The following is a 16,795-nucleotide window of genomic DNA, read 5'->3' on the forward strand; positions in this document are numbered from 1 at the left end:
AAAGTTGAGAAAAATATTATTCTTTTGTGACTATTTTCTTCTTTCATATAATCTTGTTTAAGGTACTCCTTGTTGATTTTAAAGTCTTCTTTATTCAGGATATATATTTGGGCATCATCTCCAACTACTTGTGAATACGTTGGGGAAGAAGATTCAAGTTCTTTTTCAAGATTATGAGAAGTAGATGCTTTATCAGGATGGCTAACAGTATATACTGGTGTATCAATAATATTTCCAGGAATAATTCCCCAAATTTGTGTCAAGATTCTGGAATTTAGTATCAAAATTTTGAGATTTATTCCTAGAGATTGATGTAAATGCAGATCTGGGTGTCTGATAACTAGAGGGTGCTGGAGAAGAATAATGTGAAAATAATTTTCTAAAAGGTTGAAAAGTTATTTGAATTATTCCGTCTGTTTTTTGTTCTATATATTCAAGATCATTTTTAGAATTATTTTTTATCTTAGGTAATGGGATAATATTCTCTAATTGCCATTCATTTGGAAGTGTAATTTGATTCCAATTGATTTGTTTAGGAATTTGTATACTAGAGTTTTGTATACTAGATTGTAATAGTAATGTATACATTTTGGACTGGTAATAAGAGCTTATGGCTCTAATGTTGTTTTTATTAATTTATAGTAGATCCTATAAACTACTGTTAAAAGATGTGATCCTTTCATCATATGATAACCATTTGTTTTAATATTTAATATTAAAGAATGTAAGATATTGGTATCAAATAATGAAAGAGAATAATTGGGATAACAATTAAAATAAATCGGTCCTTCAAACAGACTTGATTCTACCATTCCAAGTAAAGAATCATGGAAATTATAGTGTCTTCTATCTCTTAAACAGAGTAATACTGTGGTGTTTAATCCACTTCTAGTAAGTGGTTTTATAGCCACTTGTAGTAATCCAACATGTATGAAAGAGTATTTCTGTTCTTTGTGACGATTAATTGTTTCCTTTGTTAATAAGTGTAACGATTCATAACCATTATTTAAATTAATAGTTTTTTCTACTGTTTTAATTGTGTAATTCGTAAGAAATGATATTTTAGAAAAAGTGACTGTTTGTATATTTGATGATTTGGAACATTAGAAATTGTCCAGTCTTGTAAGTTTATTTCTATATCTATTATACTGTAATCTTCTTAGTTGATGTTATTAGGTTCTGTGGGAATAATATTAGTGGGTTCCTTAGATTTGAATAAAGATTTCATTGAAACAGGTTTTTAGGCAAAGATTTCCTATATCCAAAAGAGAATAAGTAGATTAAGAACTTGAGGGAACACCACTGGAACCACCCTTAAAGCCTTCTGCATAAATGGGCTGACCATCGGTTTTTCATAGCTTACAAACACAAACTTCTCAATATACTTCTTATTATTTAATTATAGGTTATCTTTGTAAAAATCTATATCAATGATTTCTTACTTTTTTTTTTTTTTAGAGTAAGAATAGTTAAATGATTTCTTACACTTTTAATTTCATTTCTTAAAAATGTGCAATCAGCTTCTAGATATTTTATTGCTGATTGTCTGCTTTGATATATATGATATTTAGTCATCATTAATGTATAATCTTGTTTCATTAATTGCTATTGTCTTTTAAGATCTTTTATGTTAATCATTAAGATCTCTAATTCAATTCTTAAATTATATTCGGTACATTTTAACTCATATAAATCACGAAAACCAGTATTATGAGCATAATAATAATCCATCATAAATTATTCAAAATTAAACAACAATTAAAATAACAATATGAAAGATAGTAAAAATAAAATACAACAATATAATCACCAATGACTCTGATACCAAAAGCGTATACCAAAGGCGTATCCTATGCAATTCGAGGAAAGAGAACATATAGTAAGATCTGCTTTCGCACCAGATGTATTATATGAATGGAATATAGATGGATTATCTGAATATGAAATATTAAATCATTTCCAAGAGATGATTATAGTTGCCAACATCTATAAAAGTAATAGAAAGACTGATCATCAAGTAGCACGTATTATTGTCACAAGGTTTACTGGCCAATTAAAAGGCTGGTGTGATCACTATCTTTCATACGAACAAAGGTCATAGATATTAAATGCTTATAAATATGATGAAAACATGCAAATGATTAAAACTGAAAATGATTTACCTATAGAAGATGTTGTAAACACATTAATATATGCATTAACTAAACACTTTGTTGATGATCATGTTCAGTTCAAAGAAAGAACTAGTGATTTATTGATTAATTTAAAATGTCCCCAATTATCTGATTTCCGTTGGTATAAAGATGTATTTCTAACTAAAGTTATGATCAGAAATTATTGCCAACAGCCATACTGGAGGAAAAATTCATAGTCGGACTTTCATATTACTTCGCCCAAAAGGTACGAGAATCATTATTAAAACCAGATGGTACTATTGATTTTCATAATCTTACATATGTTGATATAATAAGTAAAATTAATAGGACTGCATTAACTATGTGTAATGATTTAAGATTAAAAAAGCAAATAGAGAAAGAAAATAAATTTGCTAGAAAAGAATTAGGTACCTTTTGTGAATAATTTGACTATACTCCATTATTAGTCCATTCAAGAAGACATAAAAAAAGAAAAAAAGTTTACAAGAATTATTCAAATAAAAGATGAAAATACAAAAAACTCTATAAAAATATAAAAGAAAAACAAACATATAATAAGCCACTTAAAAGTCCTAAAAAAACTAATAAAAAAAAATAGATTGTTTGTTATAAATGCGGAAAAGTTGGGCATTATAAATCAAATAATAAAGTCAAACAACATATTAATGAATTAAATATATCCGAAGTATTAAAAGACAGATTATTAGATATTTTATAATACATTCTAGCGAAGAGGAACAAGATAGTTCTTCAGAGGAAGAAGAAATCTATCAATTAAAAGAATCAAGTTTTTCAGAACAATCTTCTGATAATGAATCCGAAGAAGATGAAGTACAGATTTGTAATTGTCTAAATAAAGATAATTGTATCTGTAACAAAACTATTAATGTACTTTCAAGGTAAAAAGACATTATATTAGAATTAATAGATAAAATTAATAACCCTCAAGAAAGAAAAGATTACTTAGAAAAGTTAAAAGATACTTTTAGTAATCAAAATTATTCAGTAACGACATCTGCAACACCTTATAATTTTTCAGAAATAATAGGAATATTTAAAACTGACAAACAGAAAATTACGATACAAGATATACAACAAGAAATCAATGAGATAAAGCAGGAGATTAAAAATTTAAAAACATCAAATCTTAAACTAGAAGTTTCAAATGAACAATTATTACAATAAATTATACTATTAAAAATAGAGAAAAATGGAAATAATTTTCATAATAAAGAACATGATAAAGAACAAGGAGAATACTCAACTTTAGCTATAAAAGATGAAACAGATAATTTCATTAATATCCTTGAAAAGATAAATTTTCAAAAATGGTATACTGAGGTAACAATTTCAATTAACCAAGAATTTTCTTTTACGACAATTGCCCTCTTGGATACATGAGAAAATTTAAATTGTATACAAGAAGGAATAATACCCTCTAAATATTTTGAAAAGACAAAAGAAACATTATCCCAAGCTAATGGAACAAAATTAAATATAAATTATAAATTATCCAATGCACACATTTGTAATAATGGAATTTATTTTAAAACACCATTTATTTTAGTAAAAAATATTAATACTAAAATAATATTAGGAAATCATTTTCTTGTTCTACTTTATCCTTTATCTGTAACAGAAAAATGAATTTCTACTAAAATACTTGGACAGAAAACCCAATTTAAATTCTTATTTCCTCTAGTATCAAAAGAAATTAACTCTTTAAAAGAAATCTCATTAACCAAAGAAATTAATTTTTTAACACAAAATAGAATTAAAACAAAAAAAAATCAGATAAATTTTTTAAAACAAGAATTAAAATACAAAAGAATCCAAGAACAACTAAAAGACCCGTTATTAACCCAAAAAATTGAAAATTTTAAAACTATAATTGAAAATTAAGTATGCTCTAACCTGCCTAATGCTTTCTGGAACAGAAAACAACATATAGTTGAATTATCCTATGAAAAAAAATTTTTGAGAAAAATATTCCAACCAATGCTAGACCTATCCAAATGAATAATGAATTATTAGAATACTGTAAAAAAGAAATTAAGGATTTAAGATCAAAATGATTAATAAGAAAAAGTAAATCACCATGGAGTTGTGCTGTTTTTTATGTTAAAAAATAGACAGAATTAGAAAGAGGAGTTTCTCGCCTAGTCATCAATTATAAACCTCTAAATAAAGTATTACAATGGATTAGATATCCAATTCATAATAAAAAAGATTTATTATCTCGACTTTATAATGCTACAGTATTTTTAAAATTTGATATGAAAAGTGGATTTTGACAAATTCAAATTACTAAAAAAGACCGATATAAAACAGCATTTACAGTTTCTTTTGGATATTTTGAATGGAACGTTATGCCATTTAGATTAAAAAATGCCCCTAGTGAATTTCAAAATATTATGAATGAGATATTTACCCCTTTTACTTAATTTTCGATAGTTTATATAGATGATGAACAATATTTTCTTCATCTTTTGATATTGAACATATTAAAAGAGAATCTAATTTTTTTCTTGATTTTCTATCCCGAGAATTCTTACAGGGAAAATCATGTCTTCTTCAAAGTCTACAGTAAAGTCCAAATCCTTATATGCACGACCACCATCTCTCCCTTATCCTTCACCTTGTCCCTCCGCAACTCCAAGACCATATACGGTATTGAGGTCATTACCACAAAACATTAAACCCTCTTATAATTTATTTTCACCATTAGCTGCTCCAAAATTACCGACCTATTCCAAAGTTGTTTCTCCATCTTCCTCTTCTCATTCCCAAATTATTAATCTCCAATTATTATCTCAACCTTCTTCATCTCCTATTATCATCAAATCTCATTGGCACCCAGTATTTCCTATCGAATCTGAAATTCAACATCTGTCTGACCCCAGAAATTACTTGATGCATTCCTTTTACCAGACTGACATTATATTCCACAAAATATTAAGAAAACTCAGCATTTTTATGAGTTCATATTAGTAGATATCGACTCAATTATTCTCTCTGAAATTTCTTGTTCTCTACAAACTCAACATTCTCCACCTGCATCACCAATTATTGATTTTCATAAAGTCGCCATTAAATAGGTTCTCACTCTGGAACAATAGGGAAAAAATCTCTATTTAACAAGAAAGTTCTCTCATCCTTATGATCCTCCTTATTATGATTACTATGATTACCAGCAAGTATGGACAAAAATATTTCTAAAACAAAATAAAAATCTGCGTCATTTATGGTTCCTTCATTTTGACAAATTACAAGAAATCACCACACTCCCGAAATAGTTCTTACTATGGTGGGAATATTACAGACCTGAACCTCTTCTCCTTCCTCTTCCCTTTCAAGAAAGTCTCCAAAATTTCATTTCACAAAATGACAATCTACTAGTATTAAACCATTGTTCTCCACTTCTGCTCTTCTTTTTCAAAACAAAATTAAATTGGATTATGAAATGAGAATATGTTATCAAACCTCATTCCTCTCTCAAAACCATTATGTTTCTAGCCCGCCAAGTTTCTGTCAAATGGTGGGAAAAATACAATTATGATCATGTCTTAAAAATATTTTCAAAAGTTACCAAAACTCCAGAAGTCCTAGTCCAACGAAACAGATTTCAAGCACAATTAGCATCCATTACCAACAAGAAAGATTTGAAAAAATTAGCTGAAGTAATGTCACAAGTATCAGACAGTGACGATGAAGAAGAAGCACAACACCAAGCCAGATTATCTCCACTACAACAAACCGCATTATCACCAGCTCATCAGGCCTCTCCTTCTCAACAGGCCTCCCAAAGTAACCAAACTGCATCTCCCTCTCAAGATTACTCACCTTATCATCCAGTACAACTAATGGATTCTCAACACTCGTTTGAACTTGAATTAGCAAATTACGATCCTCAGAATATATGACTCCAAAAGATTATTACTTTTCGATTAGTCAGCATGACAGACGGAAGTTGACAGGAATATTATCCCTCCAGAAGATTATTGTCCAGCAAAACAACAAATGTTTGTGTACATACAAGTTTACGTGTCCCGTACTGTGTTTGTTTTTAGCGTCGGCTGATACTGTTCTTATTTTTAGTGTCGGCTGATACTGTTCATGTATTATTAGACTTACTGTTTAAGTGTCTATATAAAGGGGTTCACGAGGAAAGAAAGGCATTCAGAATTCCTGATCTGAAATCCCTTCCTCTCTCGCTCAAACCTCTCTTTCAATCCGTCCAGTCCATCATTCTCACTTCATCTCTCAATCTTCTTTTCCTAATGTCTTCAACCTTCAACTCCTTTGAGAATTAGTCTCCTTGTAAGTATTATGTTTTTAATAAAGAAGTTTATTTCATATATCTCTGTTATATTATTTACTTCTTCATGCATATGGTCGGTTATACCGCCTGCTTTATCTGTTATCATACATATGGCCGGTTATACCGCCTATTATCATTTCTATTAATATTATCTATTTATTTATTTCATACTTGGGATATACGCCTTTGGTATCAGAGCCATTGATGATTATATTATTGTATTTTATTTTTATTATCTTTCATATTGTTATTTTAATTGCTGTTTAATTTTAAATATTTTATGATGGATATATTCGATTTTTACTATCTTTTATATTGTTATTTTAATTGCTATTTAATTTTAAATACTTTATGATAGATATATTCGAGTAATAATCACGTCAATAAATTTGTGTATAGAATCAGAAAAATAAATAATCTTATCACAACACCTATAAAATAATCAAGATGGCTTACTAGAAGAAGAAAAAATTGTTGTTAGGGGAAATTTTTCAGACGGAGGAAGCTATATGCCACAAAGGGTCTTCTGAAATTGCCTACAGAGGCAACAGTCGAATGGCTGAATGCTTTTTTGCTGGATCACAGTAAAGTTTCTGAAATTGCCAAAAGAGGCAACAGACGTTTTGTCGTTTTCTGGATTTAAATGAAACCGTCTTTTTTTTTTTTTTTAATAAAAATGAAACCGTCTTGAAACTTATATATATTGGCCGTTTGGATAAAAGAGCACCTCTCCGTACAGAGTGAGATGGTATGATCTCAACAATGGGTTAAGCTTCGATTGAATTGAGTTTAATATTTAAATATTTAATATTTAAATTATTAAATTTATTTTAATTTAAAATATCTTTATACTTAAATTTCATAAATTTTTTTAATTCAACATCTCTTTACACGCAGAATTCACAATATTTTTTAACTTATCATAAATATATTTAACTCATCTTAATATCTAAACTCATCTTAGGCTAGTTTCACAAAATTCACTCTACCATCTCAACTCACTATTATTTATAAAGAACTCAACTAATCTTAACTTAACTTTACATCCAAACGGGGCCTTGATACGCAAGTATAGTGTAGTAATTTAAAAAAAAAATGTTTTTGTCTGAATAGATATATTTGTTTTTTGAAAAAGAATGTTCGAGAATTACATATTCAAAGATTTCAAATATCATTTCTCTAAAATAATTTTATAAGTACATGTGCTGTCATTTTCCTTTTGAATTTAATTTTTTAATTAACTTTTTGTTTAATCATAATAATAATTTTAAAATTTGAATCTTACAAATCAAATTATGTTATGTGGATGATGTGTAGTGTAAATGCATTCAAATAAAATATTTAATTTTAAAATGTGAATTTTATAAATCAAATTTTACAATTTAAATAATATGAATGATATGTTTTACATACCGATTTAAAAATAAAATAACTCTTTGAAAAACTTTGAATATACACAGTATTTATATGAATATACATATCGGGGGTGGGTTTTATAATATTTTATTGTTTTTGAATTTTATTATTTATTTTATGATTCTTTTTGTTTATTATTTTTTTTATAAATGAGATAGGTATTAACTTTGATTCAATAAAAACATTACAAAGCTTTCTCCTATGATACAAATGTCATGGAGGATCATTGGGTAACCTTCAAATCATAGTTACCTTGCCAGCTTTTGAGCTTAAACTCCCATCCTACATTTCTTCAATGCTTAAACTCCCACGAGGTGCTTTGTAAGTAGTGTTTTATATTGTCAATAAGTTGACCAAATGTTGAAGAATGTTTTGATTCAACTGTTTCGTCATATCACCTATCGGTGCAGCTTTCTTTATTTATAAGCGACAATTACAAGCATTATTTGACTCAACGTCCAAAAGTCTTGTCTTTCAATTTTTGTACTTTTATTTTGAAGCCACATGCATCATACCTTTGTTTTCCGTTAAACCCGTAATGTACCCCACACTTCTGAGATTTTCTTTAGACCTAAATTAAGTTTTAAATTTGAGTTAAGAGCATTAATCAACTTATACATGATTAGTGATCTCTAAACTATGATTTAAACTTAATTTCATTTTTAATTATTTCTCACATTTTTTATTTGAACTCTATTATTTTTTCATCATTCTTAGACTAAATTAGAATATTAGTCTTGATCCAACACATGTCACATGAGGCAAAGACATGTCATTGACCAAAACACCACAATCAACACCTTGATGCATCAAGGTCATTTTTGTCTTTTAACCCCTCACATTATCCCTCTTGTTTCAGTTTGGTTGTTGGTTGAAATGGTTCCAAGACAATCAAACCAAATTGATCCAACCGGTTTCATTGGAAGCCTAGTTGAGTGCCTAACCGAATGGTTTGTGTTTGGTTGTATTTCTGCACTTAGTTGAACCACCACCACATGTCACCTCCATTCTCCTCCAATCCCCAAGAGCCCCTCCAGTCATCATGGTGAGTCTTGACTCAAGCCACCTCAAGTAGAGCCAAAACCGATTGGCTTTTGTGCAAGACATCACTCAGCAACCACCCCCACTTCACCCTCTTCTTTGAGCTGCACACACATCATCTATTGGTAGCCAATCCCTCCATCTTCCACCATCTGAAAAGGGCATTAAAGAGTGTCATTATGCCTATGCATTTCAGCCACAGAGATAAAACAAAGGGATGCAAGCAATGAAGTGAAAATCTGTCTAGATTTTCAGACCCTTACTCGACAACATCATGGCATGACTTCAAGCCTTAGTTTTATTTTATTTTTTTCTTTTCTTTCAGCACCATGGTAGCCCTACACCCTTAGCCTCCTTGCAGCACTTGACCTTGATGAGGTCATGGTAGCATAGGGCACTATTCACATCTGTACAAAGATGACACGAACTGGAATTGTGCATTCATCACCACCACCGCCCCCTTCCACCACTCACAAGCCTCTCCATTGTTGTGCGCCTCACCCTTCTATTGAACACTATAAAAAACCCCTTCACTCCATCATTTCTCCACACTTCTTCTCCAAGCCTTCTCTTGAGTTCTTAAGAGCTTCTCCTCCCTTAGTGAGCCGTAGAGTGAAACCGAGTGAGGTTTTTTAGTGTTCTTGAATGAAGTTATGTTGGGAGCTTTAAAGGGCCATAATTTTTGTAAGTGTTCTTGCTTAATATCTTGCTAAGTATTAGAATAACATGTTAGGTTTTAATTTATGGTATAAGAATGAGTTTTTAAATGAGTTTAGTTAAGGTTTAGCATATAGATATCAAACCGACTCAGATTTGAAGTTTTGTTGAAATTAATTATGTTGGGTTGAATTTTTAGCCATGGCATGAGTTGGTATGATTTTATATGATTCATAAATATCTTAGAATGATTTTAGAAGGTTTAATTTCGAAGTTAGAAACACGTCATGTTAGACTTTAATTCTATCTTGTGTTGATCATCCAAGCATGCACGATTTTGATTAATTTATGCTAAACTTATGGAGTTTTGATTTATTTTACTAGGTTTAAATAATGAACATTTAGAAAATCTTGTGATTGGGATAAGAAGGAAAATGCATGAGTTGACTCCAGTTTTTGAAACTTTTATTGATGAAAAAGACTAAGAGATATCATGCATACTTAAGGGTTAGTTTAATGGTGATGAAAGTCTTGAGCCAAGTTCAAGTGTTAGGATGAACTTGTATGACCTAACCCTAAGTTTTAATTTATCTCTAAGGTTATAATTTCTATTATCACTTGATGAATTTATGTACACATGCATCCATAGAGGTGGAATAGTTGAAATCACATCTAGGCCTTAATGGAAAGCATGCCACGGTTTGGGTATAATTGGCATAGTTTCACTTGATTTCTTAAAATTCTAAGGGCATATATGGTTTTATAATATGGAAAATATGAGATTATGAAGTTTGGTTAAATTTAAAGCTTATTTGCAAATAGTGAAAAATTAGGGCCTTAATGACAATTTTTGAAAGTTTAGGGATATTTTTGTAAATACCAATTCTTGAACCCTTTTGATTTTATGAACATATTCCTTAGTAGTTCAAATCCTAACTTAGTACAATTTTGATTACAGCCGCTTTGATTCTCTAAACTCGAGAAGTTTGTAAGTTAGCTTCTAAGTTACACCTTGATAAGTTATTTATGATTTGTTGATAAATGCCACATTCATGTTATAATTGTCATTTTGAATATGAAACACCATGTTATATGATACATTGAGTACATGACTACTTACTTACATGACATGGGAAATTTTTACCATTTTTAGCATATTGCATATAAATGTCATTTTCACATGAAAGCTTGTTACATATTCACATATCAAGAAACTACATTTTTCAAGCATAACATGAAAATAATTTTTGTCACAACACCAAAGGTTAGGATGGAAAATTATCCTAGTGAAACTCCTTTATCCACTCTGGAATGAGTAAAAATTGAGTGGTGACTCCTGGGTTGGCAAAGAACAGTCAACAAGTTTCGAATGAGTTCTTTTTAAAGAACGCCAGAGTGGAATCAAATGTTATGACACCTAAGGTTGGTGGGTGTATATGTTATGATGTTATGATGATGTTATGTTATGTTACTAATTCATTGAGAAGGAGTTTGCAGACAACGTAGTTTTAACAAGAGTTGTACTACGGTCACCAGCAAATACTCACAGTGCATATGGGGAACTGTGACGATACCGTACGTTATGATGTTAATGTTATGATTAAGGCCCTGTTTGGATGTTGACTTGTTATAGTATGCTCAAACTAAAAATCGCCTAATGAAAACTTATCAAGATCACGTCAAGTTGGCTTGATTTGTTTTTAAGACTAAAACTCAAAATTTTGAAAACTTTGAAAATCTCTTATCTCATCATTACAACTTTTCTAAATTTTCATACAAAATAAAATAAATAATTCAATTTTTTCAAATCCCAAAATAAAAATAATATTGAAAAATATATTCTAATAATATTTTATTCAACTTTTTAACTTTAATCTCAACTCATCTATATCTGAAAACAAACGAGACAGATTTTCCCGCTTGAATCTTGGTGCAATTTCATTAAAAACTTCGCGAGTGAACATCTCTCCGAAAAATGAAAATGAAAATAACCCCATTCCCAACTACTAAAGCATGTGATTAAAAAGAACACACACTATTAGCAAAAGCAAAAAGAAAGGGGAAACATCTGGTAAATTAGGAATTTTATCATCACTACTTGAACATGGATTATAAGAAAATTTTAAGGAGTTTCAACATTACTACGTGCATTAATTGTTTCCTGCTGAATTAGAACACTGTCAAGTCTTTCATATAAAGCTTTATCATTATGAAACTGTAGATTCGGGATAAAAACAGAAGCAGTGTACGTAAGGTACAGAGAGAGAATGCAAGAGCACCAGCCAAAAATAGAATGGATCTGAGAATTTTTAAATAATAGAGATCTTTGGGGGCACATGCATAGAAACTCATTTGAGTTTGCAAACATTGGGCTAAAAAACGACCTATAATTATAAGCGATTGTATAGAGGAACAGACTCTGTTTACGGAAGGGTGTGGCCTGTTTGTGCGTGTATGCACATTCTATTCGCACTCCATTCTTGAGATATAGATTACATGGTATTTAAGTACTTTTAGATCCCATTTGGACATTAAGCTGAATTGATATGAGTTGAACTCTTTATGAATAGTAATAAATTGAGATGGAGAAATAAATTTTGTGAGGACCTAAGATAAAAGATGTGTTTGTATGTTAAGATGAGAGCATTGACATTAGATTAGCTAAATATATTTTCATCTTCAAATTTAGCAAATATCATCTATATTAACTCTACATTGAATTAGTTAAATTATTTTCATTCAAAATATAAACTACAATAAATCTATTCTTCTTATCAAATATGAAAAGAACTATAGCAAATTTAAAAGTATTTTTTGAGATTATTATATTATAGATTTGATATTTTTATTCATATGAGATTTTAACATCTATATACATATGAGATTATTATATTATAGATTGTTAGATTGTGAAAATGAAAATAAATATAATTGTTGGAGGTCATTGAAGATTATGAAAATAAAATAAAAATTAATTAAAAAAATATAAATAATAAAAAATAATAATATTTTATTATTATAGAGAGTGTGATGACTAATCTAATGTAAACTTCAAGTTTTGAATGATTAGCTAAAAGGAAAAAATCTACATATTAGTCAAAATTTAAAGAATATGATGGTCAATCCAATGCTAATGCTCTAAGATGTATTTATGATAAGTTTAAAAAGTTTGTGAATCCCACGTATAAAGAGATATTGAATTGAAAAAGGATGTAAGTCTCACGTGTAAAGAGGTTTTGAGCTGTGATGAATTTAGTGATTTGAGAGTTGGGTATTTAAATATTAGACTCAACTTAAAATTAGACTGAACTGACTTAATCTCAGTTGAGTCCAAGTTCCAAACAAAACCTTAATCAATTTATTTTCCTTTCTTTTGTACGAGTTGAAGCAATTGCTATCAATAAATCAAAGCTTAAACTGACTTGTACCAAACATAACTCCCAGGAAAATGTTCTTGGCATTTCTGTGTTTACTGCAACCATAAATTTCTAGTCAATAAAAAATGTTCTCATCAAAGAACAATAACCAAAACAGGCATAAGATAAACAAAAATGCTTTACACTCAACCTAAATGCTAGGTATCAGTCACATGATCTCCACCATTAGTTCCACCATCAAAGCTGGCATCACCAGCCCCAATGACTATACTTCCAGCATTGTTGCCTCCAAATAAATACAAAGGCAAAAATGATATAAACTATTTTATAATTTCCCAATAAAATTCAAAAATATATATATTTATTTGAATGTGTTTAGACTTTGATGAGTTTTTAATTCAAAAAATAATAACATTTTAGTGAAGAGGCCAAATAATGGCGATCGATTGGTCCAAAGGACTAGAGGAGTCCGGATTGTTGGGTGAGCACTAACAGTTGTAAGCTGAAGTTTTTTTACTGGCTTTTAACTTTTGGGTGATGCTAGCGGGCGCCCAATGTTTAGACATATAGCTAGTTATAAAATTTTTATTCTTTTTCTTTTGATTTTTTTAAAGTATTTTTTTAACATTATTAATCATTAAGAAAAAATATATATATAATTTCACTAATAGTCACTTCCTTAATCATTAAAAAAAATAAAAAAAAATATACAATTTTATTAATAATAACTTCTTTAACTATTAAATAAAAATAAATAAATAAAAAATTAAAATGCATGAGCGGTAAATTTTAGGGGCTCTACGAGCATTTTCCTTGACTTTTTGGTCTATTTACAGCTGAAATTTTTCTGTATTTGAGCAGACTGCTTAACGAAAACTATTTGCCCCTTCCAATTAAAGACACCTACTTAACTAATAACTGATGCAGTTACAAGATTCTTTTACCTCACCTTACGCTATTACTGTGGAGTTTTCAAGACCTCAATTTATGGTGCATTAACACAAAAGACCTTTAAACAAGTTCGAAAACACTGACATAAGATCTAAAATATCAAAGGATCGTCCAGGCAGCATGACAATATCTCAGCTTCTTTTGGTGTCCAAACTTGTCCCCCACTATGTGTGTACAGGTGTGGGCGTGGATGTGGGAGAGGGGAGTTTTTTGAACTAGAAACATTTTAGTTTAATGCATAATCGTTCGACTTGATGGGAAGAGAAAATTATTTATGAGCACTATATCAGGAAAATTGAGACGGAGAAACAAGAAATCTTCGAAGATAAAGAAAACTATAACAGCCAAAAATGGAGTTCAGAAGAAAACAAATGGCAGGTGAGGGGTGACATGTTGGAAGAAGTGGGGTGGACCATGAATTTGAAAGTAGTAATGACAATAACATCAATGCCAATTTAAATGTGAAAAGGTTAGAATCATAAGTACTCCAAAAATGATGCAAAGAAATCCAAGGTGTATGATGACCGATTACATAAATTAGTTAAGAAGAAGAAGAAAAAAAAGATGTCAAACATACACATTGGCATTTTGGTTCATATAACTTTAGCATAAATAGTTGGCGTAGAGGCTCTTTCCTGTCTCAGTACAGGTATTTCTGGCAAAGTATTACGGCGAAACACGTATAATAAGGGTGTTGGTGTACAAGATGGAGGGGTATTTAATAACTTTACAAACGACTCTCTTTGTCTGAATATGAAAAGGAAGAGATTGTACTGGAGACAAACATGGTGGAACAGACAAGAAATAGAGGTGAAAATTGTCTAGTTATGACTCTTCTCAGCGACCGTCATTTTAATAAGGAAGCATTGAAGCAGACAATGCAAAAAATATGGAGACCAGTGAGGAGAATGCAGTTCAAAGACCTGGGGCCAAAGTTGCTGATTGTAGAGTTTGAAGATCACAGAGATAAGGATCAGGTTATGAGGGAAAGGCCTTGGTCCTTTGATAAATATCTCCTGCTGATTAAAGAGTTAGACACATGTCAACAATTCAACCAAATCAAATTCACAGAAGCAGCTTTTTGGATTAGAATCTATGATCTCCCATTACAAGTAATGAATGAGTAGGTGGGAAGACTATAAGGAGAGGCTATTGGCACTGTTGAAGACATTGATGTGGAACAAGGAAAAGCAGCATGGGGAGAATATCTCAGAATTAAAGTTCGCTTGGATATTACCAAACCTCTGTTAAGAGGTAAACGTATTAACTGTGGACCAAGTGGATCCTGCTGGGTTCGTTTTGTTTATGAACGATTACCCAATTTTTGTTGTGTGCAGAAGGGTCGGCCATGGATATCGAGAATGCACCTTGTGGCAAACTCAGGAGGATCAATTTGATGAAGAGAGGCTTCCGTTTGGTCAATGGATGAGATCAGTGAGTACAGGCGGCAGGGAGAAGAACTTTCTAGAGCAAAACACCATGACTGAATGGAATTTTTCGCTAGAACGATCACCAAGGCCAGTTTGGAAAGATGCACATTCAACGACTGAAATCTTGGAGGCGAGAGATACAACATCAAAGAAGGAGAATATTCATGGCAAAGTCAGCGGCAAATTGAATGCAGAAGAGATATTCATAATGAAAATAAGGAAGTTACCAAATGAGATTGAAGATTCAAACATCCCAAAAGTTTCCAAGATTACAGCAGTTTCTTTACAGGGAGGAGAGCGCGGGAAAGAGAAAGGGGTTGCCATAGTCTCATAGATGAAAGAGGGTGGAAGTTTACATAATTTAAATGGCCTCGTGAATAATGAGGTGATGGACAAGAGGCCTTCAGATGATAATAATGTGGATAAGGCCTCAGAAGAAAGCCCAATGTCCCAACTGATTGGGACCAAAAAGCCCACTACGGGTAAGAAATGGCAACGTCTGAAGAGAAATGTAACTACCCAGGATGGTAGCAAGACAGCCATGCAGACACATGAGAGGAAGGAAGTACATGTTGAGAATGTTATTTCACAGAGGTGTACGAAACAGAAAAGAGATGAGATAGAGGAACAACAACATGATTCAATACTATTGGTGGAGGCTGGATTCCAACCCTGCCAAGAGCAATGAAAATTATAAGTTAAAATTCTTGTGGGCTTGGGAACCCACGGGAAATTTGAGCGCTTCGTGACATGGTCAGGAAGGAAGGTCTCGAAATTTTGTTTCTTCAAGAGAGAAAGTTGGTAGCTAGGAAAGTGGAATCGTTAAAATTCAGTATGGGGTTTGATGGTTGATTGGCTGTAGATAGTGTAGGAAGAAGTGGGGGTTTAGCTTTAATGTGGAAAATGGAGATTCAAGTCACTGTTAAAAGTTTCTCCAGATATCATATTGATGCCAAGATCTCAGAGGGGGAGAGTGTGGAATGGTAGCTTTCTGGGATCTATGAACATCCAGAAGCAACAAGAAGACATGAGACTTGAAATTTGATTAATGCATTAAAAGACAGGGATGATCAAGCTTGGCTGGTTTTTGAAGACTTCAATGAAATTCTTAGTAGACAAGAGAAGCATGGCAGGAGAGATAAGCAGAAAGGCAAATGAGGGAGTTCAGACATATGCTAGATGGTTGTGCTCTAGGTGATCTTGGTTACGAAGGCAATAAATACACTTAGAGCAATAGAAGGGGAGAGCACTATGGCATTAGTGAAAGGTTGGACAAATTCCTAGCTAATAATTCATAGATCAACCTATTCTCAAATGCCAGAGTAACTCATGGTACAGCAGCCCATTCAGATCATGTGCCTATCATCTTACATACACAAGATATCCAATACTATAGTAGCGGTAAGAAGTTGTTTCGGTTTGAAGCAATGTGGATTGATCATGATG

This window comes from Juglans regia, chromosome 7, assembly GCF_001411555.2.
Source record: "Juglans regia cultivar Chandler chromosome 7, Walnut 2.0, whole genome shotgun sequence".
Taxonomy (NCBI): domain Eukaryota; kingdom Viridiplantae; phylum Streptophyta; class Magnoliopsida; order Fagales; family Juglandaceae; genus Juglans; species Juglans regia.